This window comes from Ambystoma mexicanum, chromosome 5q (assembly GCF_040938575.1).
Source record: "Ambystoma mexicanum isolate Mex_15411 chromosome 5q, UKY_AmexF1_1, whole genome shotgun sequence".
Taxonomy (NCBI): domain Eukaryota; kingdom Metazoa; phylum Chordata; class Amphibia; order Caudata; family Ambystomatidae; genus Ambystoma; species Ambystoma mexicanum.
Window position 1 is genome coordinate 405105420 of NC_090933.1, and position 27942 is coordinate 405133361.

The window sequence follows — 27942 nt, forward strand, 5'->3', positions numbered from 1 at the left end:
TCCAATCAGGACTACTCTTTTGTCTGACAGTACTAGTCCTTGCAAATCTAATGACAATATTGTCCCCGCCACCACCTCGGGTGGCACCATGGGTCAGAAAATAAAATGTTGGGGGCTCTGCAACATTCTGCTGCTAGTACCTTGATGCCATAGAGAAATATGTCCGGGACCATCGGAACTCCACGGACTACTGACTCCCTTGCCATTGCATTGATTATTACCTTTGCTCAAGCTACATACATCCCTGATGTGGTACACACGACCCCTTTATCTGTTAATGATATAGTTACATTTAGTTTACTGAGGAGACCCCTACCTAACAAGTTGACAGGGGAACTCTTTGAATATAACAAGGGGGCTCGTATTTCCTTTCCTCACCCTTTTATATCCAGCTCCTCAGTGTATGGAACCATAGAAATAGCCCCAGAGAATGCCTGCGTGTCAAGAGTGTTACCTGATCATGGAAGGTTCCCCTCCATAGTGAATGATTTAGTCACACCTGAATCTACCATAAATATAAATTGCTTGTTTCCTATTTCTGCCTCCACCAAGGGCTCCTCTTCAGGGTGTGCGGTTGTCAATAGGATTGGACATTCGAATGCTCTCTGTGCTCTCTGTCGGCTGTCCTAATCAGAATATGTATTTGTCCCAGGGAATGAAAAAGGGCGGCCCCCACCATTGTCATTTCTTGGAAAGGGGCGCCCGTTCCCCCTGCCATCCTGCTAAACTGTGTTCACTCACCCTGCTGCGATTGTTGCCCACGTTGCCCTTGCCTATCAGCCCCATAAGGGAACTGATTTTGACTCCCTCAACCAAATTGCAGGTGTCCTTTTCCTTGAGGCCCTTGGAATCCCTGCCCTGGAGGTCCATAATTAAATCCCATCCCATGCCTGTTCTTGCATTTCCTTGTGAAATGCCCCCATGTCCAGCAATACCAGCACTGTGATGTTCCCAATCCTCCTCCCCAGAGCCCTATCCCCACAAAGCCTCCTGCTCCTGCTCCTCGAAATCACCCTCTTCCCTTTGGTGCTCCTTTATACTGTCACTGTGGGATGGGGTACTGTCCCCCCGCCCCATTGTCCCTGTCCTTCTTTGGCCAATAGTGCTGCAATTGTGGCATTCCCAATCTGTTGAGTATCTCCTGTTTTTTCCCCCTGAGCTGGTGCCATCACCGGTGCTTGGACAACAACCTTATTTAGTTTCTTTTCCACTTGTTTTGCCCCTTGTCAGTTTGCTGCTTCTGGGCGGTCTCCCTGTCCCACTCCTTGATTCTCTTACAAATGGTGGACTATTATACTTTGTATATCCACCCACCCTTTGGCTTCAACTCCCACAATTTTATCTAGTGCCTTCTGGACCTCTTTTGGCAATCCCCTCTTTACAATAAAATAGAAAAATGGTACCGAGTGGTCGCATTGCCCTCCTGTCTCAACTCTCCACATTTCCTGTGACTTAAGAATAAACCTAACTGGGTGCTCATCATAATCCATTGTGCACTGCATTAAAGACTGTAAGTCAGGGGTACAGGGGCATCTGGGTACATCTTTCGTAGGGCATCCCACACTCTTGCCCTTACTTCATTAAAGGCTGCTCCATCATGTTTGTTATTTGCAAGAATTGTCCCAGGGTACCCAGCCCTTACCCATATGTCCCCAGCCTGGTCTCCGACTATAGCGACCAGTAAACTCTTAAGGTCTCCTAGCGCTAGAGCTACCCCTGCTGTTTGTTTTTCAAATTCATAGATTCATTTACTGGCTCCAGCTATAAACTGGGGGAGAGCTTTAATCAAATGTTTTAGTACATTTGAGGCCATGGCACATACTGCCTTAGCCATGCTCCTTTATGTATAAGAGGCATCTGCATGTCTGTTTTGTTTTCAACCGCTTTTTTGTATTTTTCTGATCTTGTACTACCACCATTAAATCTGTCTATTGCCCCCCTCCTCTCCTCGATCTCTTTCTTGCCCTGCCTCTTCATTATTCTGCCACCTTGATCTTCCCATTAATTTTCCCTTGCTGGTTCGACTTCTTGTCCCAGGATCGTCCATACCCTCTCCCCATCATCTTTTTCAACACAAACATGTCTCATTTCCCCAGGGTTGAATCTAACTAAAAAATCTACTAACTTTCAATCCCCAATTTTCTGCACTGGTACCCTTATTTCTGGTGGTACCCTTATTTCTGGTGGTACTTCTCCAGGTTCTTTTAACCTGACCAACCTTTCCCGCAATGCTCTTAACTCGTTGTTTATATCTGCTTGTGAACCCCCTAAGTACACTAATGCTACGGGCATGCCAAGGCTTGTGGATGGGTTATATGGAGGTGGAGGTGCAAAAGCTCTTGAGTTCCCCCCCTAGTTGCTGATTCTGATAATCCTGTTGTCGACAATTTCTCTACCACTGGAGGCTTATAGACTGGATTTGTATACCCTACTGCAGGTTTAGGCGTTACAGGGTATATCCCCTTACAATGAATCTCTTTTTCATCTTCCTGATCTTCCATATCCTAGAATAATCACCAGAGATCTAAAATCTCTTTTCTTTTTTGCAACTTCTTTCCCATATATTTTTCTGCTAAAATGATGGACATTTTTTCTAGCGTGTTTCTGTTATGGGAGCCCTGCTCTTGCCAGGTGAAGGACATCCCCCTTCCTTTGTTTCCAACACCCATTGTTTATGATATTTTTCTATCCTGTCACAGTACAGTGGCAGGGCCCTATGCATGTGTTTTATTGGGGTTGCTTCCCCCATAATGTTGCGCGCATCCCTGATGCTTCACTTAGGCCTTACTACTATACTCCGCATGCTGCTGCTTGTTACACAAAAATGCAGATCAACCCATTTTCCCCCACCCCTTTTGTCCTACTTTCTCAAACACACACACCTCGACTCATCCACCTTCCTTCCTTTTTCACCACAAAAGACAAGAGAAAATATATATAAAATAATTGACTAAAATTCAGGCCCATTCCTTATACCGTGCCACTACGTATTCTTTCCTTATACCCTCGTAGTACCACCCTTTCAGCTTTTTTTACATGCTGAGGATCCCATTGCTTTTATTGTCATAAAAGAATTCCATGGTGCACTACCTTCTCAACCTATTATGGCTGAGGATCCCTTACCTCTCAGTCTTTATACGTTGAGGCTCCCTTTCTTCTCAGTCTTTATACGCTGAGGCTCCCTTTCTTCTCAGTCTTTACACGCTGAGACTCCCTTCCTCCAGTATAAAAAGTAGAAAAACAGAAATATGTGACAGTTTCAATACATAACCCACCTCCTATCCAATCTATACCTTAACACATCACCTAAAATCCTATCCAATCTATACCGTAACACATCACCACATGTCCTATTCAATTTATACCTTAACACATCACCAAAAGTCGTAATTCAATCTATGTTGTTGATCTCGTACTTCATTCATTCACACCAACATATACTGTCATACACACATGTCCCCTTCTTGTTATCCCTTACAAGAGTCTACTTACCTTTGGGTGTTCGCCTGAGTTTCCCTCTGTTATGGGGTCCCAATACTGCCCTGTCCTTCTCTGGAGCCTCGCCCCGCTTCAGTGAGCAGAGAGGATTTCTTTTAAAATGGCTCCTTCTAAAACCGTTCAGGAAACACATGTTTTTTTGATTTGGGGGACCGGTCGCTCTAGATGGGCATGACTCTTTCCTGGTGAAGTTGGCCTGGGGCCTTTCCGCAAAGTATGGGGCGGGACTGGGATCACATCGGGATAGTCACCACTTGTAAGGGTGTCCCTCATTACATTCACACCAGAATAAATACACCCCTCTAGGGAAATAAGGCAAAATAGCGTTCTTGCAAGGATAACAGGTTTAATCTTACAAAATGAGGATAGTACCAAAGGACTCTGCTGTCTGAACAATCTTCTCCTGTCCCTCTTCCGTTCCTTCCTGCCAAAGTAGTTTCAAGCAGGGGTTTATATAGGCCTGGCTTGCTGTGGTGGCGTCACTGGATATGGACCATGGCTTCATCCCAATCCGTCCTTTTTCCATTATAGGGATGCTCCAAAGCATTCTTTCTTTGTTGTCAGTGGTTTTGTCAGAGCATGCTGTTCTACATGTTGCTAGCTTATTCAAAAAAAACCTGCAGCTCTGCAGACTTTCACAATCCTTGAGGCCAATATTTGTATGTCTACAAACCTTTCCCAGTCATTCTCTCCATATTCCACTCATCCTCCACACTTTACTCTTCGAATTTGCCCCATTCTGCATTTTGTTGCACATAACATGTAATCCCTACTTTTAACCTGCATGGACCCTTGACGCACAGTAGACAGGTGGTGAATTGGTTTGTGCTATAAGTGCTAGCCTTAGTGACGAACACTGTATGAGCGCCTGTGGTCATTTTTTAGAATCCCACAGGGGGCATTCCTTCTGGGAAGGAGCTTGACTCCTCTATAGTACTAAGATTTTCCAATGCCCAGGATCTGACATTACAAATCTATCCAGCTAATAGTTAATTGTGACTTATATTCAGACAATATCTACCTTCTTTGATGCTTGCCCATGTCTGTCTATGTGATTATATTTGCATAAGAGAGCCTGCCCAGTGCCCCTCTCCCAGTCCATTATAGTGCCTTAAAGAGGTCTTGCCTAACTCTAAAGCGCTTGGGGGTTCTGGAGTACCCTGGTTCCTTCCAAAAAGGGGTGGGTGGTTGGGTATACAAAGGCAATTTAGCTGTGGGGTTATCATTTTGAATGCAAACATTTAGAATTTGACATTTTCGTCTTCAAAATGTAATCGAAATAATAACGTAAATCCTTTGAAATAAATGATTGTTGTGGTCCAGAAGATCAGCTTCCATTTCAGCCAGCTTTACAATGCTGAAAATGCAACAGGCCAAAGGGAAGAGAGCCTCAACTAGCCACTACCCCACCTGAAGACCTTAGTATCCACTGTTAGGCAGGCTACATGTGCAGTGCAATGACATCACAAATTACTACAACATTCACAGCAGAGCGATAGATGAGGCATTTTTCACACTCTCCCAGTGTCAGCAGCTGTCTAATAGCTGCTCTCTCAATGACCTTTTGAGTAGCATGGCACAGTCAATGCCTGAGTGAGATTCTCCCTCTGGTGTACATGCATGAGTTCAACCTGACCAACATGGCGAGGGCCATACTTTGACAGGTTATGCTGATGCATCACACCTGTTGAGGGACCCGATTTCAGATTTGCGTGGATATCCATGGGTAGTTGGATTTAAAGGCAACTTTGAGCATCTGCTTGATTGCTTTATGGACCCACATTTTCATGTTAAATTGGCCACTTTTCATCTGCCTGTCTGATGAGGAGGAGGTCTCCCAGCAAGCATCACAACGAGGAGGCACAGTGTAAATGTGCAAGGATGCTTTGCTGCAGCACTTGCACCATCAGATGGAGAAAGACCGCCAGAAGCAGAAGGAAAGCCAACCAGCCCAAATGTTGGCAAGTACAGAGGGAATGTCAAGGTCAAGTTTGACACAATCAATTGACAGAACGGTGGTCAGTCATAATATTGAAATAAAATGTCGAATTACATTAAATTCGAAAAAAAAGTCAAAAAATATATATCGAATTCTTTATTTATTTATTTATAATTTTTGGGGGGGTTCGGGTAAAAACAAAAAAAATGAGAAAAGGGGGTTTGGGGAGGAACCCCCCCATTTCGAATAAAAAACGTATTAAAAAAGAAATGTGATTTTCTTTTTCGACTTTTTTATTTTCGATTTTATGACTTTCGACATTTTTGGAGTCGATATTACGACTATAAACCTGACAGAACATCACTGAAACCTGTTGAGAGGTCTGTGAGCAGTGAAGGAACAGCCTACTTGGAGGGGAATCTGCGGGCCAGCCTCCTCAGTGATTTAGCCATCTTGTCTACAGACTGGTCATTGACAAGAACAAAGACCAGATCATCAGCTACACAGATGCTTGCTACATGTCTTCTGAGCACTTCAACTAGGGGAAGGGATAATGACCCATTATAGTGTTGGTATATCAAGCAGTCTCTCTGGCCAGCAGCACTTGTGTGAGTTGCTGTTGCAGTGCTAAGATGCCCGTCACATGTGTGCAGTCCGATGGGGCTTAATACGGCCAGTGGCATAACACAAACTGTGGGGCCTCCTGACAAGCCATGTTATGCCCCCCACCCCAGCACCTCAACGAAGCACAGGCTATGGTCCACTTTGGGCCAGCTAGGGCCACACTGAATGCACATGGTGATCATGCTGATGCAGGGGCACACCAGGCACTGCACTAGGTAAAACATGTATGTTTTTAATCAAACCTGAACTCTTTTACCTAACATCGAAACAAGAGGGTTGTTCCTGGCACCTGACATCCAAATGTACCACAGTAAGGAGCCAGGTCCTTGCTGACTGCACACATGCCTGCACCCACCATGTGAGAACACATATGTTGGCTTTGCCCTTAACACCAATAAAACAATGCAATGCCACTGCACAGAAACATTTCCTTGCTGGCTGCACAAAGGCCTTCCCCCAGGATGTAAGAACACATATGTTGGATTTGCCCTTAACACCAGTAAAAAATGCAATTACACAAAGAAACATGTTGTTGCTAGATGTACAAATGCTCCCTCTACCCAAGGTAAGAGCACACATCGTGTTGGCCTTGTCCTAAATGCGAGCAAAAAATTACATGATGCAATAAGAAGAGGTCGAAGCTGCTTGCCCCATTGTACTATGAACTCACTGACCACAACCCCACCTCAACGGAAGTACACTCATCACGTTGGCTTTGCCAACAGAGGCCAGTAAAACCCTAGTATGTCACTGTACGAAAAAAGCTGGGCCCCAGCCTCGCAAACACACATGCCTATTCAAACACCAATCACTCACCCAGAATATTCACTCTACACCTACACCCAGAACTACATGCACACCATTCATACTGAACTGAGAATTCTCATGCATACACTTACACAGACACACCCCTGCAAGCAGGCATGCATGCATACATAAACAGACACCCGCGCAGTCATGCAGACACACATAGAATAAGGCTTTCTCTTACCTGTTTCTCACGACCAGCTCTGGACTAGATGCTCCTCACCAGGCCTCAAGATCCTGCACTCCACACAGACAGGAACCAGGAAGCAAAGAGAGCTTCCTGGCTCCTGAAATACGCAGTGGAGCGCCTCCATCAGTGGAGTAACTTTTCTGAAAAGGTTTGGGGGGACATGACATCTGAAGAAAAGGTATCCCAGCCAAATGAATGGGGACAAAATGGTGTGCCATGAAAGTTGGGGGGGGACGAACACCCCTGTCCCCCCCTCCCCCCCTCTAAAATTACGCCCATGGCCTCCATCACGACCCATCGGCTCCACTGCTGCTCAGGCCTAGCCTCTGACATTAGAAATACTGTTCTTTCTAAATTTAGAGTGCTAAGGGCCGCCTCCCAGGACATGGAGCGGCAGGGGCTCCTGCACTGCGGGGCTTCAGGTCCCCCGGCTACACCAGTGCGAGTAGTGTGGGATATTGCCACTACCTGAAAGTGAAGCTTTCCAGTGTCGCATGATGAATATACATTATAAATATGAAAAGGAGGGAAGGAAAGGAAAGGAAAGGGTGGGGTTGTATGAATTACATTTCCTTCCTTCCGTGGGAAGAAGACAATGGTCAAACTAAAGTTGTCTTTTCTCGCGTATTGCTTTCTCTGAAGTCTGGACCCTAGTGGGTGAACAGAGTAATGCACTGAACTGCTATGGAATCCAGCACAATGTGCCATTGTGCGGCCTCCCTTCCAGGGATGAACTGTCCCGCTCTTCATAACAGAGCGTTGTGACAGCCTTGCTCCCGGCAGGAGGTACTCATCTCCGCTTCCCAGGCTCCCGCCGCTGCTGCTGCTGCTAGCTAAACCCACTGCTTTAACCAGGCGCCTGTGCGCAAGCGGTATGCTGCTTAAAACAGATTACATTTCCATCGCCGTCTCTCTTTGTTTGCCTTCATTAAAAACTTCCTTGATATGCCAACCCTGTCAGTGAGTCTTTTGAAGATGCGGAGCGTGTGTGCGCAGAAAGATTAGCCTGTTGATGTATCCTGCCTCCTGCAGGATCTACCTTGAGCCAGAAATAACAAGGAGCAGGAACCAGGCTGACTCAGGTATGTAGAAAATAGGAAGTACGCTTTATTGTCTTAGTTACAGGTTTAGTGTAGAAGTTAGGAGAGAGAGATCACTAGTAGCTTCTTCCCTGGTTCCCTGCCCAGCTCCAAGTCTTAACCGTCTCCCTTGGAATCCCCAGGTGCCCCAACACTCCAAGCTCCACTAGCATTCCATCACAGCTCTTACACTGACTCAGACCCCACTCATACATATGCAGGATATAACACATCCCCCTCCTTTTCAATCAAAAGAAAACACACAACTCACAACCATGCTAGGACCAAACAACCACAACATTTCTACTACTCCTTCCACCCTGGCCTGCCACACCAGGGTCTCAGTGCCGCCACCACCAAGCACTACCTTGCCACATGGACAAACAAAACAAAACTACAGACATCGACCCTCCTAAACTAAACACCTTCCGCCAAGACTGCCACTCTTGACCTCAAGTCTGCCACACTTGAGCACAACCCAAAACGCCCCAAAAATAGGCTAACTACCTTGCCAAGACTGTGTAGCCACGAATGTTGCAAACTTACACAGGGCCATCACAATAGTCCTAAACATGCCAACAAAGATCCCATTGCACTCTAACAAATATCCCAACAACATGCCTCATCCTTCTCTCCTAAAGAAAACATGAAAAAGGAATGAAAAACCTAGGAAAGAGACATACAACACAAGATCACAGAAAACACAACCACAAAAGGAAGGAATTGTGGCTTAAAAATTGCATAGCAAAAGCTATGAAAAAATGTTAACATGCACTTACTACCAAATGACAAAATTAGTAGTGCATTGCACATTCACCTTTGCAAAACCCAAAATTCAGATGTAAAAATTTTAACACTACCAGAAAAAAGAACAGTAGTGTAGTGCAATTTCAAAATTTTGCAACCCAAAAGCTCCGGCACACCACTGGGATGAAAAATCAAATGGTGTGACCTGGAATTTCTAAAAATATTTTGAAAAGTGTAATAAAAACTGAAATTAATCCAGTAACCCAAACCAGTGTACAATCCACAACTTATATACTAAACACTGGCCTAATACTGTGTGCCCTCCACTCCTATTCCATACCACTTGCAAACTGGCGTGCTAAAACAACAAAATCCTCCTCCCAAGTGCACCGCCTGGCATCACAGAACTAACTAGGGAAAACCCTAAACTCAACTAAAGGAAGTATGTTGCCGTGCGGTTACCTACAACGCAGACAACTAGTGTAGCCCCTATAATGTAAACATACACTATCTGAGAAAAAAAAATTCTCCTTTCACTTCCTTTTCCAAACGCACAACTGCGTTGTAACTCCACAAAACAACTCCGAAGAGGGCCCATGCCCTAAGGTCAACTACATTGGAACACCCTTCTGTGTCCAAACTCCTCAAAACAAAACTTTGGGGTTCCTCCTGAAGGTTTTATACTACTGCCAATACACCTGGCCAGGGTGTATAAGCCTAAACCCCATTTGCATGCATGCAACTCCCATTTATATATTCCTATTTTGCGCAACATACTCCGCATATAAACGTGTACTCTCCCACACGTCAACATCTACAACCGTACAACACCCTGTACACACACCACTACAAAACACACGTGCTACCTCTCACACATGTACTAGCACAAAATGCACTACAACTGCAGAACCTGCTGCCTCCTGTGCGCACTATTGTGTCACACACCCCATAAGCTTGCGCTCACATACGCAGACTTAATCCACAATCGTACAGAACTTCAACACATGCAAACGCAGATCAGACAATTAGAATTTCCAAATCTGCAATTCCCAAAAATTGTGCTTTTCCAAAATTTGCATTTCCCCAAAATGCAAATTACATAATGCATACGAAAGATCAAAGATTCGCCCAAAAAACCATATCATGTGCAATTTCTAACAAAAATCAAGCATTTCTGCATATTCTTTAAAATTCTTAATGCTAAACTTCAATTCTTGTTTCCCCACAAATTGCATTTCCCCAAAATGCACATCACATTAAGCATAAACATGCTCAATGCTTCCCCCAATGCTTACAAAAAAATCAAGCATTTATGCATAATTCTTCCATATTATTGTGCCATACGTCAATTCTACTTCCATTCTATACTTCAAAGTTCCTCCAGAAATGATGTGCAGTTCGTTTAAAAATAAAGCAAATTAAAACATCTCCAAAAAAAAAAACAGCGCCCCCAAATCCACTGTGCACACATGCAACTTCTGCCTGCCCATATATGCAACAATAAACACAACTTTACATTATTACTAGTGCATATATATAAATGACGTCTTCCGAAAAATAAACGTATAACCTGCATCTTGTCATTGTGTGCACTGAATGTGCTGCAACTTCAATTTAAAACCATTTCGAGTTCGCAAAAATGTATTACATTACATCTGCCAAGATAACTTTAACCTGAATACTGGCATCGTGGTCCGTAAATCAAAGTGCCATCTGTCTTCATGCACTGTCCACTGAAACTTCAAACTCCAAAACGGAGATGCCTTAAAAAACAGCTGTGCACTCCCCGTATCGAAATTACTCTGTTCAACCATGTTTGTTTGATTTAATTCAGCTGCGTGTTCCAAATTCCCATTTTCAACCGATACTTCACGGCTTCATATTTCATTTCACCTCTCTTCCGTCAAAGATTAATCTGCAGCTGCCGGTGTAATTTATTCACTCCAACATTCCGTAGTTCCATTATGAAATAATGCTCTTGAATTTCCGCAAACGTCATCACGTTTGTACACGCACAGACGTCCTTTCCTCTGTATTCCTCTGCAGGCTCCTGAGCTCCGAGGAAATAATGGTGAGGGGCTGCCTGCATGCGTTCCAGCTCAACGGCAGAGCTGGAACGCAGGGGTTCAACTGGGCGCGCGCCACCCAGGACCCCATACGACCCTCCAGGACTTACGAAAATGTGTACCACAACACTTTTCTTTTTTTTTTTTTTTTTTTTCTCAGCAGAAACTCTTTTGCTCCGGACTTGAAGTTCCACAGACCCTTTCTCCAGCAAAAGCGCAACGGCGCTCAGGCTCCAAAAGATGACAGCTGCTTACTGGTGGCACCTTCTCCCTGCCACACGGCCTCCTTCCAGCAAAGGCCCAATACTCCTCCAGCTGCTTTATCACTGACCACAGGCTTTTCCTCTAGCCTGACTGGTGCCTCCAATGAAATAGTCAGTCACCTCCATAGACAGCGCCAACTCCACATTTATTTCCAACAGCTCACCGACTTCAGAGCTGTTTGGCGCAGGTAAATTGGGCATCTCTCTCCCTCCAACCTTCACTCCAATGTTCGCTTCTTTAAATCCCATCCTCGTCGCCAAATGATGTATCCTGCCTCCTGCAGGATCTACCTTGAGCCAGAAATAACAAGGAGCAGGAACCAGGCTGACTCAGGTATGTAGAAAATAGGAAGTACGCTTTATTGTCTTAGTTACAGGTTTAGTGTAGAAGTTAGGAGAGAGAGATCACTAGTAGCTTCTTCCCTGGTTCCCTGCCCAGCTCCAAGTCTTAACCGTCTCCCTTGGAATCCCCAGGTGCCCCAACACTCCAAGCTCCACTAGCATTCCATCACAGCTCTTACACTGACTCAGACCCCACTCATACATATGCAGGATATAACACCTGTCCAATTCATAAAAGCAAAGGAAAGTGTTCAAAAAGAAACACATCAAAAGAAGAAGTTAGTGACAAATGTTTAGTTTTTCGAGGGCCGCGTCTTTGATCCTGCTTTTCTTTCCATGGAGCCGCTCGACGCGTGTGCCCCGCGGCCCGGCCTGAGACTCCTTCAGTTTGCAGAACGAGGAAGCGCCCATTTGATGCACACTGGCTTATTCTGTAGGACTACTCCCAACACCGAGGCCACTTGTCCCCCTTTTCAGTAGACGCAGCAGGAAGGGCTGCCTACAGGAAGCCGGGCCTGGACTCCAAGGGGAAGCCAGAGTGAGCAGACGCTGAGGTCGAGGACACTGGTTGTCAAACACTTCCGGGCCATGATCTGAAAGGACCAAGGGGCTTTTCTCTTGACCCTCCCTGACCTAGAGCATATGCAGGTCACGTCGAGTCATGTTATTGGGTTGTATACATGCTCTGCTGCCATTTGCATGGCCCTCTGGGCTTTGGTGCTGAGCAGGCAGACATGCTCTACACATCGCTTTGTCTTGTATAGTTTTTTTTTGTTTGTTGCTGGTGCATGCTTTTTATTGGGTGGCTTGTTTTTCTTTTTAATTCTTTTGATTGTTTTCAAATTCCAACACACCATATCCAAATCTTAGAGGCGATTTCAAATCCCAGTGATCTACGGAACATACCAACATGTCCCCAGATAACATGTGGACTCCCACAACCCTGTTTGAATCCCCTCCCCCATTACCACTGGCTCTTCCCATCTTCCCCCCTCCCAAGTTCCCATAACAGTTTGTCATATGCTTGCCTCTCGTTATTATCCACCATCCCAGCCTATATGGTCCAACTGTGTAACTGATATTTCCTACAGCAACCTGTGGTACAGGCACCAGATGCTATCCCCTTCAGGGGGGTGTTAGGTCCGCAGAGGAAACTAATTCGTTCAACATTTGTCCCCATTCCAACTCAGCAGCTCCTTCCTCTTCCGTGTTCCTCTGTTTCTTTAAGTGTTCAATTTCCACAAGTCCCCCCAGCTTTGTCTATCGTGAAGCCTTTGTCTTATCGGTGGGCAATTAGCACATTTCCAGGCAATTGCCACCTTGCGCTTGGCCAGAACCATCATGAATCGCGCCATTCTATTCCTTGTTCTATATCTCTTCTTCCTCAAAAGCAATCCCCGTAGGCAGGCCATTGGGGTGCGTGTATAGGTGCTACCCAATAAACAGTTGAGGCGCTTCATTACCCCTTCCCAATACCTGATTATAACTGGGCCTTCCCAAATCATATGCCAGAAACTTGAGGAACTCGCTCTGCAACGTGGGCATTCATGTGAAATTGAAGGGTATATCATGTGCAGCTTTGCTGGCATCATATACACTCTATGCAAATAATTAAACGGAATCAATTGAAACCTAGCGTTTCATGACACTTTTTTCACTTATTCTAATATTGAATCAATTTTTTGTCCGAGATTGAGAAGCCCATATCTGTTTCCCACTTACTCTTGATTACTGACTCTTTACTCGGTCTGGCATTTTTTAAACATTATGCAACGTAGAATTCTCTTCCTTCCTTCCCCCAACGTTAATAGTCCATTTATTACTGAACTCGTTTCGGTTCTTTTGGTATGCAATCCCACATTTCTGCCAATCTCTTAACTATCTTTGCATATGTGAGAAAGTGGTCACTTGAGACAACATATGTTAATCTCCATTGGTCAAACGTCATGAGTTTCCCTCCCACAAAGAAATCACCTAACATCCTACAGTTCCACCTCGCCAAAGCAGCCAAAACAATGCTCTGCAGAGCCGTCATTATCTTTGTGTCAAGACCCATCGGTAAGTCAGCCCCATACAACCCTTTAACCTTCAGTTTCATCAGAAACCTCCTCCATGTTTCCCGGACTACCCGGAAAACATTTGTGGTGCCTTGCCCTCCTATGGAGTTCCATAATAATTCGATTCCCTGTGTATGATCTGGGATGCCACCCAACAGCCCAATAATTTCTCCCTTGGGAGATGTATTCAACATGGCCACAGCGTGCATCTGTGCCGCCATGAAATAAAGGTCCAAGTCTGACAGGTTTAAACCCCCTTCTGCATATGGATGACGCAATGTCCCAATGCTCACCCTACATCGCTCCGTATTCCATAGAAATTCACCTAACTTCTCATCAAGGATTCTGAGGAATACCCTCACTATCATATACGGGATGTTTGCAAAGAAATACAGCAGCCTGGGAAGAACCACCATTTTGCATAAAGCCACTCTCCCCATCAATGAAAGTGGCAACACCTTCCAAAAATTAATGGCATCTCCTATCCTTGATAACGCTGTCCCGTGTTGTATACCAATGACTCTTCTACTTTGTGAAAGATCAGGATCCCCAAGTATTTAAAAGATTCCAGCTCCCACTTAATCCCCCATTCTGAGAGAACCTCACTCTGTTTAGTATGTAACCTCACTAGCGGGAACAGTATGGATTTCTCCCTATTAATTTAGAAACCCAACAGTTTCTCAAACTTCCCCAGGACCTCCAAAACAATCGACATGTTCTCCAACGGGTCATGTATACATAGTAAGGCATCATCCACATATAGCGAGATAGTATGTGTCATGCCCCCTGCTATAATACATGTTTTACCAATCTATGCTTGGAAATATCTGGCACGGTGCTCCAGTGCCAAGGAGAACAATATAGGTGACACTGGGCAACCCTGTCTTATGCCCCTTTCCAGCATCCCATGCAAAGATACCCAGGTCCCAGTTCTCACTCGTTCCATCAGGCCATTGTGCAGGAGTTTCAGCCACAGTATAATCCCTACCCCAAAGCCATATGCCTTCAAAACTTAAAATAGCCATTTCCATTCCAATGAATCGAACGTCTTGACCACTTCCAGGGAGGCAAGTGCCATCTCTTCCTTGGAATACTTCACTTGATCCATGACATGATGTAGTCGGCATAAATTCATCAGTGTGTTAAGTCCACCCACAAACCCACATTGATCTGAATGTGTCAGACCTGGTGCCACCCCAGCCAACCTTGTCGCTAACACTTTCCCCAGAATTTTAGTGTCCACATTTAACAAAAAAATTGGCCTATGTAAATCACATTGAGTAGGGTCTTTGTCTTTTTTCAGGAGGACTGTAATGGTTGCTTCCCTCATTGTCTCTGGAAGGATAGTAGGGCGGACCACCGGCAACCAAGCCAAAAAATGACAATCCTCTGAGGAAAAAGGCAAGGTGCACCTCTTGCAAGGATAACAAAGTTTTATTTTACAAAGAAAGAAAATAACATGTCAGTATGGGCCTTCTCTCCCGACTGCCATGGAACACACTGGTTAGTTCAAGGTAAAACACTTCAATTTAAGGGCAATTGTCGACACATATGCAAACAACATACATTACTAATTCCTGAGCTCATTGATCCTCCCCTATGTACATACCGCCAGGGGTGTTTCTAGGTCTGGAAAAGATCAGGGGCTAAGCTAATGTCGGGACTGGTGGGACTCAGGGCTAGCTATAAACTTTTGGTTGTAGCCCCTGAGCTTCGACCTGGGGCTACAACCAAAATACCCAGGGCTACACCCCCTCAGCCCCCCACTAGCAATGCCGCTGCATACCACCCTCTCCATTCGGGTTGCGAAGTGATTGGTCATTATTTTTAGTCAATCCCCTTCCATGTAGACTCTTGTCTTGTTACTGTTGGACCCCAGGAACGTGATACTTAAGAATGCTCTTCTCTTCACGAGCAAGTCACGTGATTCACACCTGGTAATCGTACATGAGCTCAGTGGATACTCTTGAGGTCAGATTAGCCCTCTGAAATGCAAGCTACTTCTTTGGATCCATGACACGTAGGTGCCCTCAACATGCCTCCCTGTCACTGACCTAGATTTGTTATCCTCACCCTGTGCACCTCACAGTACAAATCACAAGGCAGCCTGCTCTATGTTCCCCCTCCCCTGGACCTTTACCTGGGCAGTGCCAGGACCACACTAATCAGCACTGTGTGCAAGATTTAAGAGTTATAATGTTGGGCATGTGGTAGTTCAAACAGAGTGGCAAGTATCATGGGTGTAAAGACCGGAGGGGGGGTCTGCACTTCCGCTCTCTATATGGTAGAGGGGAGGCACAGAGACCCCTGCCAAGATTCTCTAGTATTGGTAGACATAGTCGAGCAATCAAGGCCTAGCTTCGCAGGAGGTGATGCAAGCTGGTTCTTAAGTACAGTGTAGTCCCCGAGCACCCACAAAGGAATGTCCACACACTGTATCGGTTACAACACAGTCTTTATATAATTAATATTTAAGGTCATATACACAATCACGATAACTCACTTGTACTCCGAAAATCAGCAATGGTAAATATGTACAATTCTAAAGTGGTACCACTAACGTTATTAGATCTTATTCAAGTGCATACGGTCAGCATGACACACAGATCAAAATAAACAGGAAACCAGCAGTAGAGAGAGGAAGGAAAGCAAGATGGTTGAGCAATTGGCAGAATACTGGCCCCATACCACTAGACACAGTTCTGTGTGGAGATCCCCCCACCTGGGCAACCTGTAGAAGAAAGATACAAGCCCAGTCCATATATTGTTCACACTTAGACTTTCCAATAGTTCTGCAACCCCAAAGTACCTGGCGTTGTAGCTTTCCTCGTCGGGGAAATCGACAACCCTTCTTGAGTGTCCTCCCTTTCAGGCAAGAGTCATGGGTCGTCGAACGTCCGATGGAGAACAGGTCGAGCTACGACGGTGAAGTGGCCGCTTCCTTTTGTAGCGGTGCTCGTTGATGGGGGAAGCGTAAACGTCCTGCAAGGAAGAGGCGTGCGGGGCACCTCAGTGTCGATAGTTCTGGACCGCAAACAGTTAAAGAACTGTGGCCCAACAAGGGTGTCGAGTCGTCGGCGTCTCTGTGGTCTTTGGGTGGCGGGAAACCCACCAGTGAATGCTCTTCGGCGCGTCGACAGTCAGGCCTTCTCCAGCAGGATACAGCGGCGACGATGCGGATGAAAGCGTCCTTGGATCAATGAGTTCTTAGGCAATGGGAGCGCGGCGGCTCCAGTCGGCGACGGTGGTCTGCAACAGTGGCGGACAACAGTCTGGGCGCTTCTCCTTGGAGTTCCGCAGCAGTCCCCGTATCGGGTCGGCAGCCTGTCGAAGGTCTGTCTACCAGGGAGCTTAGGCAAAGATCAGCTGTGCACGATGGTCCCTCGTAGCTCGGTAGGAGGGTGCCTTACCAGGTCCTCTCTGGGTCAGTTCTTGAAGCACAGCAGCTTTCCGATTGCGAAGGAGAGCAACAGCAATTCTTCTCGTCCAGCAGGGCTCAAGGTTAAGCTTCACTCCAGTTACTCGTCTTAGTGGACTTCAGCTTCTGAACACGATTCCTAGCAGTGAGAGGTCCCCAGGTATACTGTTGATCTCCCATTCATTCCGCTGGGTCACACTCAAGCATCCAATCACGACTATGGGCATTCATGCAGGAAGGCAGCCAATCAGGCACACGAGGTATTCAGGTCATTCACTTCTCTCCAGACACTCACAACAAGTTATGTGTATTGGGACAAGTACCGAGCCATTCAACACCCCAAGCTGCATTCATACCAGTTTCGGGCAGGGCTGTCTCAACCATTGTGTCAAACACCAGATACTAGACAGCCACAACATAGAATGTATATTCATCACACACTCCATTCACCCAGGTCCCACCCATAGGCGTACCCACAACATACGGTCATTGAGAAGGCTCCAGTCAGTCTGGTCGGCACTTCCCCACACTACCATATACGGACCTTCCACCCAACAGCCAGTCAGGGGGAAGGGGCAGAGGCAGGGCTTCCCAGGACTTCGGGATGATCAATGTAACCGGTGATGGAAGGCAAGAGGCCATGGGGGCCATTTTGTCTCCATCAGGAATCTACCGATTGCAATGACAGGGCCTGCGCATCCCAAAATGGAGCACGCTCAGGGCACCAGTCATTTCAGCATGGAGCTGCCACCAGCCCGTACCCTGCTCCGTGGGTCACACACAGGTGCCCAAAAACATACACTAAGGGCACAGGGTTGCACCCCTACCCACGGGTGCATAAGGCTATCCCATGGGTCTGTTCACCAAACCAAAAGAGAGAGAGCTGCACCGCCAGGAGTCCCACATGAACTCCTGCGCGGAAAACAGGACAGAACACACGATAAAAAGCAGTAAAGGACAAGGATACGGAGGCCCTGTCCCTCCGATGCATTTCCAGCATCACAATGGAGTCACCAGGACCCTAAATCTGAACAGGCTGTTTTTGCAGCACAGAACCTCTGCCCTGGCTCCCAGGAAAGATTTTGGGTGATTCTCTCTTATATGAAATGACTGAGGAAGAAATGACCGAACGTTATTTGTTCGAAAATAACATTCAGAATTTCCTCCTGCAGCCATTTCGGATAACCTGATCACAACCACCCCCTTACTTACTCCACGCCGTCTCCCTGCAACGCCTGTTTCCATTGACTTCCATAATCTCGAACCGGTGCCACAAGGTCCTTTTTTTAACTTTATACGAAAAGGTGCAGTGGAAACCCCTGCAAACCCCGCAGACATTATAGTGAACAAAGGTGCGGGGCACACACCCGCAGCCCCCGCTCCCCTTGTTCACTATAATGCCACCGAATGGGGCATTCGGTTGCATTTTTCAGCCATTAGAAATATTTGTACAGCTGAAATTCAGCCAAATCTCCCATTCAGACTTTTATTTTCAGTCTTTTTGGGTAATACCCCAGGAAATCGTTCTTCAGGGACAGTCACAGCCCTGTTCGCATTTGGCTATTCACATTCCTTTCTAGTTGCATAGGCCTGCCGCGTGAGACAGTGGGGTGGTCATATCTGCTTGGTGTGAAGGCCTTTTTATCTGCAGCGGGGCTGGTAGCAGGGATGGGAACGTGTATTGGTGCTGAAATGTCATAATGTGCTACTGCTAGAGCCTGACCATCCTAGGCCTCAATCTTAAAATGGTTACAGTTCAGTGCTTATTGTTGAAAAGCTAAAATGGCTCACCTACCCTTTATTACTGAAAACTATAATATTCACTAGCCCCTCCAGGGCATCCCCCTCCCCCTACAACCTCCCCTTCTACGTTACCATGTATCTTTATCTTCCTCATCCTGAACCGCTTTAGGGGCAGGGGACCTGGATATGCATCCCAACATTCACCCCTTTAGTTAATCCTACATTAACTAACTCTGCTGCCAACCTTGCTGCTTCTTAAGCCCTCCATGTTCCCTCCTTTGTTACCCATACTCTAAATACATCACACAAACTTTCCCAGCCTGGGCATATTTGTCAGTGGGACATGCAGGGTAAATACACCCACCATCACCTGATAAATCCACCCAATGTTTGGTGTGACTTTCTGGATCTGGTGGGGGTGTGGTCATGTCCATGGGGGATCAACTGATCTCTCAATCCTTACAAAAACAGGTTTGGTAGGATCATCTGTTTGAGCCTGCCCATCTTTTGTACCACGAGGTGCACTGCTTGCCCCAACTGAAGCCATCATCATTGCGCTATTTGGGAGTGTTTTCACGCAGCACCAAAGGATCATCTGGCACGTATAGAACATCACCAACAAGAGTACCATGATAGGGACTAAAATCTTGACCACTGCTCCCATCCATGATGGCGTCCAAGAGAACATTACATCGAACCAATTGTCTTCTTCAATTCCTCCTTCACTTTCCATGCCAGTCTTTAGTGTCTGTAGGGCCCCCTATGATGTGTGAGAGGGACCCCTTTTCTGCATTGTTGGGGGTATGCACGTGCTGCAAGACAGTCTGATTTTTGTACATCCCCCCTCCATAGCCGTTAATAGTTTCAACACATAATGGTTCTGGAGGGTCATCATCCTGATAGCCCGCATTATGCTCTTGATTGCATTCAATGCTTATTCCATATCATTCATCAACTGGATCATTTCCCATCGTAGGATCTGGAGCCATTTCGAATTTGTTGCAGTCTGGACCACAGGTGACAGGATACATGCAAAGAAGACTTCCGTCTTGCTGAACAGCCGATAATTGTCTGATATTTCTCTCAGTAGCTTGGAGGAATCTTCAGATAGATAATTCAATCTCCTCTTTTGCCTTTGCTTTGACCTCTTCTTCCTCCTTCTCTGCAGGGACTAAGGTGGAGCGAGCACATTGAGAGATTGTGACATTTTTCTTTAAATGTTGTCAAACTAGGTCTTAGTCCCATCGGTGTGGTAGATAGCAATACAGTGTCATCGGCATGAAGGAGTGCTGGGAACCTGTCCGGCCCCAACTTTGGAGCATCTGTACTGGCAGCCATTAACTCCTCTATTATTGCATTTATATGCAAGTAGAACAAAAAGGGGGCTAGCACGCACACCTGCTTAACCCTCCTTTCTACTGCAAAGTACTCTGTGGTCGCCTCATCCAAACCCCATCTCACAGAAGCACTATTGTTACAGTATAAGGATTGAATATTAAATATAAGTAATTCTGGAATGCCTTTGTCTCTCAGTATTGCCCTGAGTTTATCACAGAAACACTATCAAAGGCTGTGCGAAGGTCCACAAAGACCGCATAAATCCTAGCGTGCTGGATTGTGATCCATTTTACCAGGATTGCATTTAATCTGAGGCATGGGTCCACGGTGCTAATACCAGGGCGGAATCCCGCCTGGAGATTTTTCAGAACATTCTTCTCAATAGCCCATTCTTGTAAACGTGTGTTTAAAGTTTTAACAAAAATGTTTCTGGGAGCATCCAATAATGAGATGGGTCTATAGTTACCCGGCTTTCTAAAGTCCCCCTTTTCGAAAATTGGCACAATAGTCGCACTACGACAAGAGATTGGAACATCCCCCGTTTTTGCCACATAATCAAACACATGTTTTAACAGAGGGACCCAAAAAGTTATTTCATCTTGGAATAAATCAATTGGTAGGCAATCCAGGCCCGGAGCCTTCCCCCTACCCAGTCCAGTGATTGCATCAGTTACCTCGTTCAATGAGAACATTTCAGCCGTACTTCTATCTACTGTCATTTCATCACTTTCCCTCAGTGATTCGTGGACACCACAGGCTTTAACATAGAGTGTACTAAAATAGCTAAAACACTCACTTGGGGGCATATGGCTCATCAGCTGAATACCCATTTCCCCTTCATCCCGACTTGCTGACTTCCAAAAGTTCACCTGATCTTCTTTCTTGCAATAATTCAGCAGATCTTCCGATTTTTTCTCATTAAATTCTGCCTTTTTTGTGGCAACCAGCTTCTTGTAGGATTCCCTTAATTTCTTCAAATATGGTTTGTTTAACAGAGTAGTTTTCTTAAGGTAGGTTAATAAAAGTGCTTGTCACTGAGGTTGGAGCAGTCTGTGCAGGAAGCTCTCCACCTAGCGTTTTCTGGCTCCATTTTGTATCCATTTTGCTTTCTACTGCCTTGCTACAGAGTGTGGGAGGACCATAAAGACTGCTGGGAGCCGCGGAGCGGCCTCAGAGCTTGTCGCTGAGGTTGGAGCAGTCTGTGCAGGAAGCTCTCCACCTAGCATTTTCTGGCTCCATTTTGTATCTAGACTGCTTTCTACTGCCTTGCTACAGAGTGTGGGAGGACAATAAAGACTGCTTGGAGCCGCAGAGCGTCCGTGGAGCTTGTCGCTGAGGTTGGAGCAGTCTGTGCAGTCCGTGCCAGGCCACACAGCCTAGACATGCTACAACCGGCGACTTTAAACAACTCCCAAGCTACAATGACAACAACGGAACTTCAACAAATGGAAGGTGAGACAGACAAATGTTGTCTGAGAAGCTCGAAGGCATCGCTGTCCGCTCACCTAGAGGGCCAGCTAGAGGGAGAAAACGACTTTTATCAGCACCTTCAAGTTTATCTGTCACAGGTCATCAACGTAAGGGGGAACTGCAGCCCCCAGGACTTTCAAAAACAACATCTCTCATTACGGCACAGATAAATGGTGCAAGGTTGGAAGCCCTGGAACAAAGTGAAACTAAGGCGCGGCAGCAACAACATGCAAGGGAAGTGACCGTGGATTTCGAGTGCCTACCGGAGCAGTTGGCGGTTAGATCCTCCCCGTCGGCGACCGGAGGGGCGACGATGGGGAGTGATCCCGCGGCTGGGACGCCCGTGGCACTTGAAATCTCTGTGGACAAAGGACTTGGGCGAAACAGTGCCCCCCATGAAGACACCAGTGCTATTATCAACAAACGACGCGCCTACAGAAGAACAAGTGGAAAGAATCACGGGGTCTAGTGAAAAGGAGGCACTCCAACTTACCCTTCAGGCGGTCCCAATTGCCGAGGTGGGGGACCACTTGCCTTTGCTGCAGTGCACTAGTGGAGGGGCAGTGGAGCTGGGGTTGAGCGAGGCTCCGCTGATCCGGGCCCAGAGGGGGAGCCGGGGAGGGCGGAGCGGAGCCTCCGTCCACGAGGAATGGGTGAGTTGCTGCTCCAGACTCGAGGGTTCTGTATGACAGCGAGTCGGAGGACGGCATAGGAGACACTCTGGACACCAGCGCCGGTTCGCAGGGCTCGCCTTTGAAGGAAGGGGCTGCGAATATAGAACGATCGAAGGACAAATGCACCCCTGCCAAGAAAGCCGCAGCGCCCGTTAAAGCAATTCAGGTGGAAAAACAAGAAGGCTCCAAACCCCATTCAAGCACTCGGATGCCAGGGCGTATGAACTCTGCCCATAGACGTATGAATAAATATAATAAGCCGCAATTATCATCAATCAAAAAGTTCTTTCAAAAGACAGCACTCCGCATCCCTGCAAATTACGTGTCAAACAACCATGGAAAAAGAAGTCACAACCATTTGGAAGAACTCTCGAATGCGGAGATCCTTGAAGCTTAAAAAGAACCAACTCCAGCATCAAAAGTGAGTAAAGCGGGGCCAGCCGCAAGGTGGTAATCAACCTGCTGTAGATCAAATGGCTAACCCTTTGGTGTCAGAGACGGAATCTCCAGCAAAACAACAAGAGGCAAACAATAAAAATAAAATACATCCTATGGAATGCTTATCCCCCCTCAGAAAGATTTGGAAGAGAAAACAATAAATAATTACACGAGCCCAAATAACTAGCCTCCGACTAATACCATACCACTTGAGGCCAATAAGGACAGTCCCATGCAGAGCTCGCCAGAAGGAGATGGTGGTGCTTCTGACATCGCAAACCACAAAAAAGGGGTTGCTAAGGAGGATACAGTTGCTCGTAAACAAATCCTTATTGAACACCATCTACCAAGGGGGGAGCCCCCAAATCGGAGTGAAACTGTAACCCCAAAACAACAAGGAAAGGACAAACCAGAAGAGGATCCTCTAGGGAAATCACGTAAAAATGTACCAATCACATCAAAATCCTATTCACCGACAAGAGCAAACACCCATGAAGCATTTCTAAATTTATCGAATAGGCACCAGAGCTACGGTGATCACCGGCCTATGACGCCAAAAGACACTCCAACAAAAAGACATGACATGACCACTGTTATTTCAGCGCTCACGATTGCTCTGCTCCCATTGTGCAAACTTTATGAAACCATCAACGACACCATGAAAGATCAGGCGGCACTAATAGCAATGATGCATACAAAACTTATATTTCTAGAAGGGTATATAAGTGCCGCAGAACAAAATAAACAAAGAATGGCCAAAGACAAATCTCTGATCGAACCTGCAGGTGGGGCAGAGGGTAACCAAACCAGAACTACGAATGGCAACACAGTGAATAAACCACAAAAAATGGGATTGATGGCTAAGTCAACGCAAACGGAACACATACAGCAAAAAAACGCATTGAGTAAGGATCAAAACGGCAGCAACTTCAGCATTTTTAACTCCCACAGCAAGAAGGAGGGAGGAAAAGTCAATCTACTGGAGGACTTCTTCTTTAAAGCAACTTCCCCAACAAAAAAAAAGAAGGGCCAAACTCGCCGAGAACCCAGAAGGCCGGAAGAACCGACCCCAAGGTCCAGACGAATGAGGTAGAAACGAAAATACAGTGGCAAAGGGACAAAGTAAAACAAAAAATTGGACACGACTCAAAAAGAAGTGCTATTGAAACTAACCAAAAGGGCAGAGTCCAGTCCCGGGGGCGCAGCAAATTCCACTACAAAGACAACGGAAATAGTGGAGAAAGAAAGGGAAACCAAGAATGGAAGGTCACTTCACACCGTGGGTACGAGGAGAAATGATTACGAACCAAGTTCACACCCTCTTTCTGCCAATTCGCCCAAAACAATAAATGACTTTTTAGCGGACAAGTCCGCCATGGATCTGTCGCTATACGAAGATAGCGACGAAGAAGAAAGTCAAAGAGGAGCTCAGAAGGAGAAAGATTTAAAGAGAAATTATGTGGAAGACAGAAAGTGCAGAGAACCTTCAAGTGAAAAACAACTCAAGGATCCAGGCTCTGCAAAAAGCACCAAGAACAGTACCAAAGCAAAGGCAAATAGCGATGGGAAAGAACATGTAAATAGTAGATTAAAAGTAGCAGACAGGGTGGCACACGAGCCTCAAGTAAGAACCGACAAACATCGAGAGGTTGAAAGGAGGGAGAAAGCAGACACCCGAAGGAGACATCCATCGAAGGAAAGAGGGAGACCTTCCAAACACAACAGGAAAGAAAAACCCCAAAGCCTTGTAATCTTGAAATTAGAACAATCTAATACAAATTGGGAAAATATGGTCCTGAACAGGAGGACTGTAAGGAACATCTTCAGCTCGACCACGTTATTAAAAAGCTTGAGGGCAGAAGATTACGTAAGGGTGGAACCTTATCATAGAGGAGAAACGGCAAAGGCATATATCCAATAAAGGCCACGACCATGCCCCTGTCAATCAGCAAGGCGATTACATAACTTTCTAAAGACGGTTTCCTCCTATCAATACGGGATGAATCAGAAATCAACTTAGCTAGTGAGGTGGATGATCCAAAGCTTTCAAGCAGAACCATATCACCTCGCTACAAATCGAAAACGGAGGAACTTTATAATTCCCGCAGATTACCAAGGCATATGATAAAGCCGCAAGCCTATACCGCTAAAGCGACTAACCCATCGGAGTCAAGCAGGCAAGGTGCCAAAGAGAGAAGAAACAGTTTTGGCCCACCTCAAGATCTCACAACCCCAAAAACAGGCAGGGGATTTGATAATAGAGAAGAAAGAACCCCGGTAACAGTAAAAACTGCCAAGGTACGATACAGCCAATTAACACCTAGTATCAAGAACCAGCAAACATTGAAAACAGGAACAGCACTCCCTCAGATGAAGCGAGTAGAGCGCTCGCTTTGACACCCGTGCAGAGCCTGCTATCGCAGGTTCGAATCCCGGCAGGGCCAAACTCAGCCTTTCATCCTTCCGAGGTCGATAAATGAGCACCACACACCGTGGGTAATAATAAGCAGCGCTCAGATACCTGAGGGTTCGTAGCGCTATATAAATGCCAAATTATTTTATTTTATTATTAATTATGGGCGTGGCTACCAAAAACCATATCGACATATGCCAGGAAATAGCAGCCAGTCACCCTCGGGAAGGATCCTCGAGTGACGTGTATGCAAAAGAAGCAATTATCATAATACGTTGACCATGGGATCCTGGAACACGCAAGGCCATCAACACCTACTAGAAAAAGGCGATGTAAATTTGGGCAATTTTGACATCTTAGCCCTACAAGAAACATGGCTGTTGGAAAAACCCCATCTAGATGGCTTCTCGATTGAATTCTCCCCCGCAAAGAAAAGTGAACTGGGTCGCCCGTCATCAGGGATTCTCCTAGCGGTGAGATCAGGTAGCGGCGTCAGCATTAAAAACACGCTGTCATCATCTATACACCACTTAGCAATACTAACAAAGTGGACAATCTCAAACCAATATACCGAGTGTACAGTAGAGTTATCAGTAGCAATAATCGCCGTATACTGGAACCCAAAGAGCATCTCAGATGAGGATTTTTTGAGGAGCATAAGAAACATATTGGACCAACTACTAATAGAACTAAAAGTAACGCATGTCACAATATGCGGAGACCTAAATGCAAGATGCTCCTTAAAAGGGGCCACTGGACAAAAACCAACTACTCCAGCAGAAAAAAGGGGTGAGAAATGGCTCGATTTAATGACCTCACAAGGATGCCACAATTTTGACAAGGCCTTTCCGAAGCAAGATCGGGTCCCGACATGGGAAAGAGACACCTCCAGTGCGACCATTGATTTTATCTTTGCTACAGACAACATCTTGAGCCTTGCCACAACATTCGATATTGTGAAAACAAAAGCGAGTGATCACAATCTGCTTAAAGCCACATGGGAAATGGGGAAATAGGAGCAACTCCTCTGCGAATACCATCTCAAACTAAATGGTCAAGGGAATCGACTTAAATTGACAGCGGAGAGAATAAAATCACTGAATCAAATTTATCGTAAAGAAGGACAATGTAAAGACACATCGACAGTCAAAATCCCTGATTATCAACCTCTACTCAGCCCTTTCAAAATAAAAATGAAAAAGAAAAATGTGGTCGGGAAAGACATGCAAAGCCATCAATACGACAAAATCTTAGTGAGAAGAAGAGCCTTAGTAAGAAGCCTAACAAAAAAGGCAAATAAAAGCAACATGGAAGTGGACATAAAGAATGCACAGAAGGCGAGAAATGATTTTCGAAAGTGGCTGAGACAGCACTGAATCTCCCTGTACCAAAAAGACGCAGAGGAGATGCTAAAGAAATTAGGAAGCAAAAACACAGGAGACTTTTGGTCCCTTATCAAACAATCAGGGGCGCACCCTATGCCGTCGCAGGCAAATTGTGTGAGTGAAGAAGCGTGGGTAGCACATTTCTCAGTCCTATTTCAAGAGCCGGACGCAAAAATGATAAGAGAGGAAACAGCACAACATCAGGAATGGCACAACTTCTCAGATGAGGATGACATCAAAGGCATCATAAGGAAACTAAAAACCTTGCGCGCACCAGGCCCAGATGGTATTCCTAACATTGACCTTAAATCCTTCGCGGAAGAGTGGGCGCTGTTCATTAGCAAAGTCTTCGAAAACTGTGCCACAACTAAAACAGTGCCGGTATCATGGACGTCATTGGTGGCAGTACCCATCTTTAAAAAGGGGAGTAGAACTGATCCGGCCAATTACAGACCGTATAGCATTCTGGGCTGTATAGGCAAAGTTTTTGGCATGCTTCTACTCAAGATTTTCCAAGCCTGGTTAAAGTCTGCTCCATTGCACGATCCCTATCAAGTTGGCTTCCAAAAAAACGCGGGTGCATCAATTAACATCATGATTCTCAGCCTTCTGAAAAGCAAAGCGCTAGAGAGATCTTCCAACATCTATCTAGCCTTTATTGACCTCACCCAGGCTTTCGACAAGGTGGATCGAGCTTTATTGTGGAACAAACTCGAAGCAGCAAATTGTCCGAATAACATCTTGGCCCCGATAACAGCACTCTATTCCAATACATCGATGAGAGTAAAATTAAATGGTAAGGGCCTGCTATCGACTAGTATTCCAAACACGAGGGCCGTTAAACAGGGATGCCCTCTGGCGCCAGCTTTGTTCACGGCATTCATTAGAGACTACAAAGAATCAACGGAATTGGTCAGGGCTTTCCCGCCAAAGGTTGGGTCTGGACTGCATTACCCTGATCGATCAGACTCCAATAGGCCTCAAACGCCAAATGACTAATCTGGTCGAGTACATCAACAAAAATAAACTTCTAATCAACATTGAAAAAACGAAAATAGTGATTTTGGGCAAAAAGAAAAAGTGTGAAACAATATCATCCTGGTCGTTGGATAACATGCAGGTAGAAGTAGTCCCAAAATTCAAATATCTGGGTGTCATGCTGGACAACACCAAACAGGAGACAAGCATGCAAAACTTCATCTGGTCCAAAGTCCGTACAATGACCACACAGGCAAGAATGTTGGACAATAAGTTTGGGCGTTTCTCGCCGCTACCAGTATTGAAATATTACAAGGCAAAGGTCATCCCGTGCCTGACATATTGAGTTGAAGCCATGCCTCTGCTGCCGGTAAAGATTCGGCCAAAGATTGAAGCCTTTATTTGGAGATTGTTGTTGTCAGTTCCAAACTCTACTTCACTACAGGCAATAAGAAAAGAACTGGGATTGATCT

General features: G+C 45.8%; 1 long non-coding RNA gene across 1 annotated transcript in view; it reads right to left on the reverse strand.

Moving 5' to 3' along the window:
* Positions 1–11064, reverse strand: part of LOC138497425 (uncharacterized) — an 84193-nt gene extending 73129 nt beyond the window's left edge. The window contains exon 1 of the long non-coding RNA XR_011278579.1: positions 10559–11064. This is a non-coding gene — a long non-coding RNA (uncharacterized lncRNA). The remainder of the gene's footprint in view (positions 1–10558) is intronic.
* Between the last annotated feature and the right edge of the window lie 16878 nt (positions 11065–27942).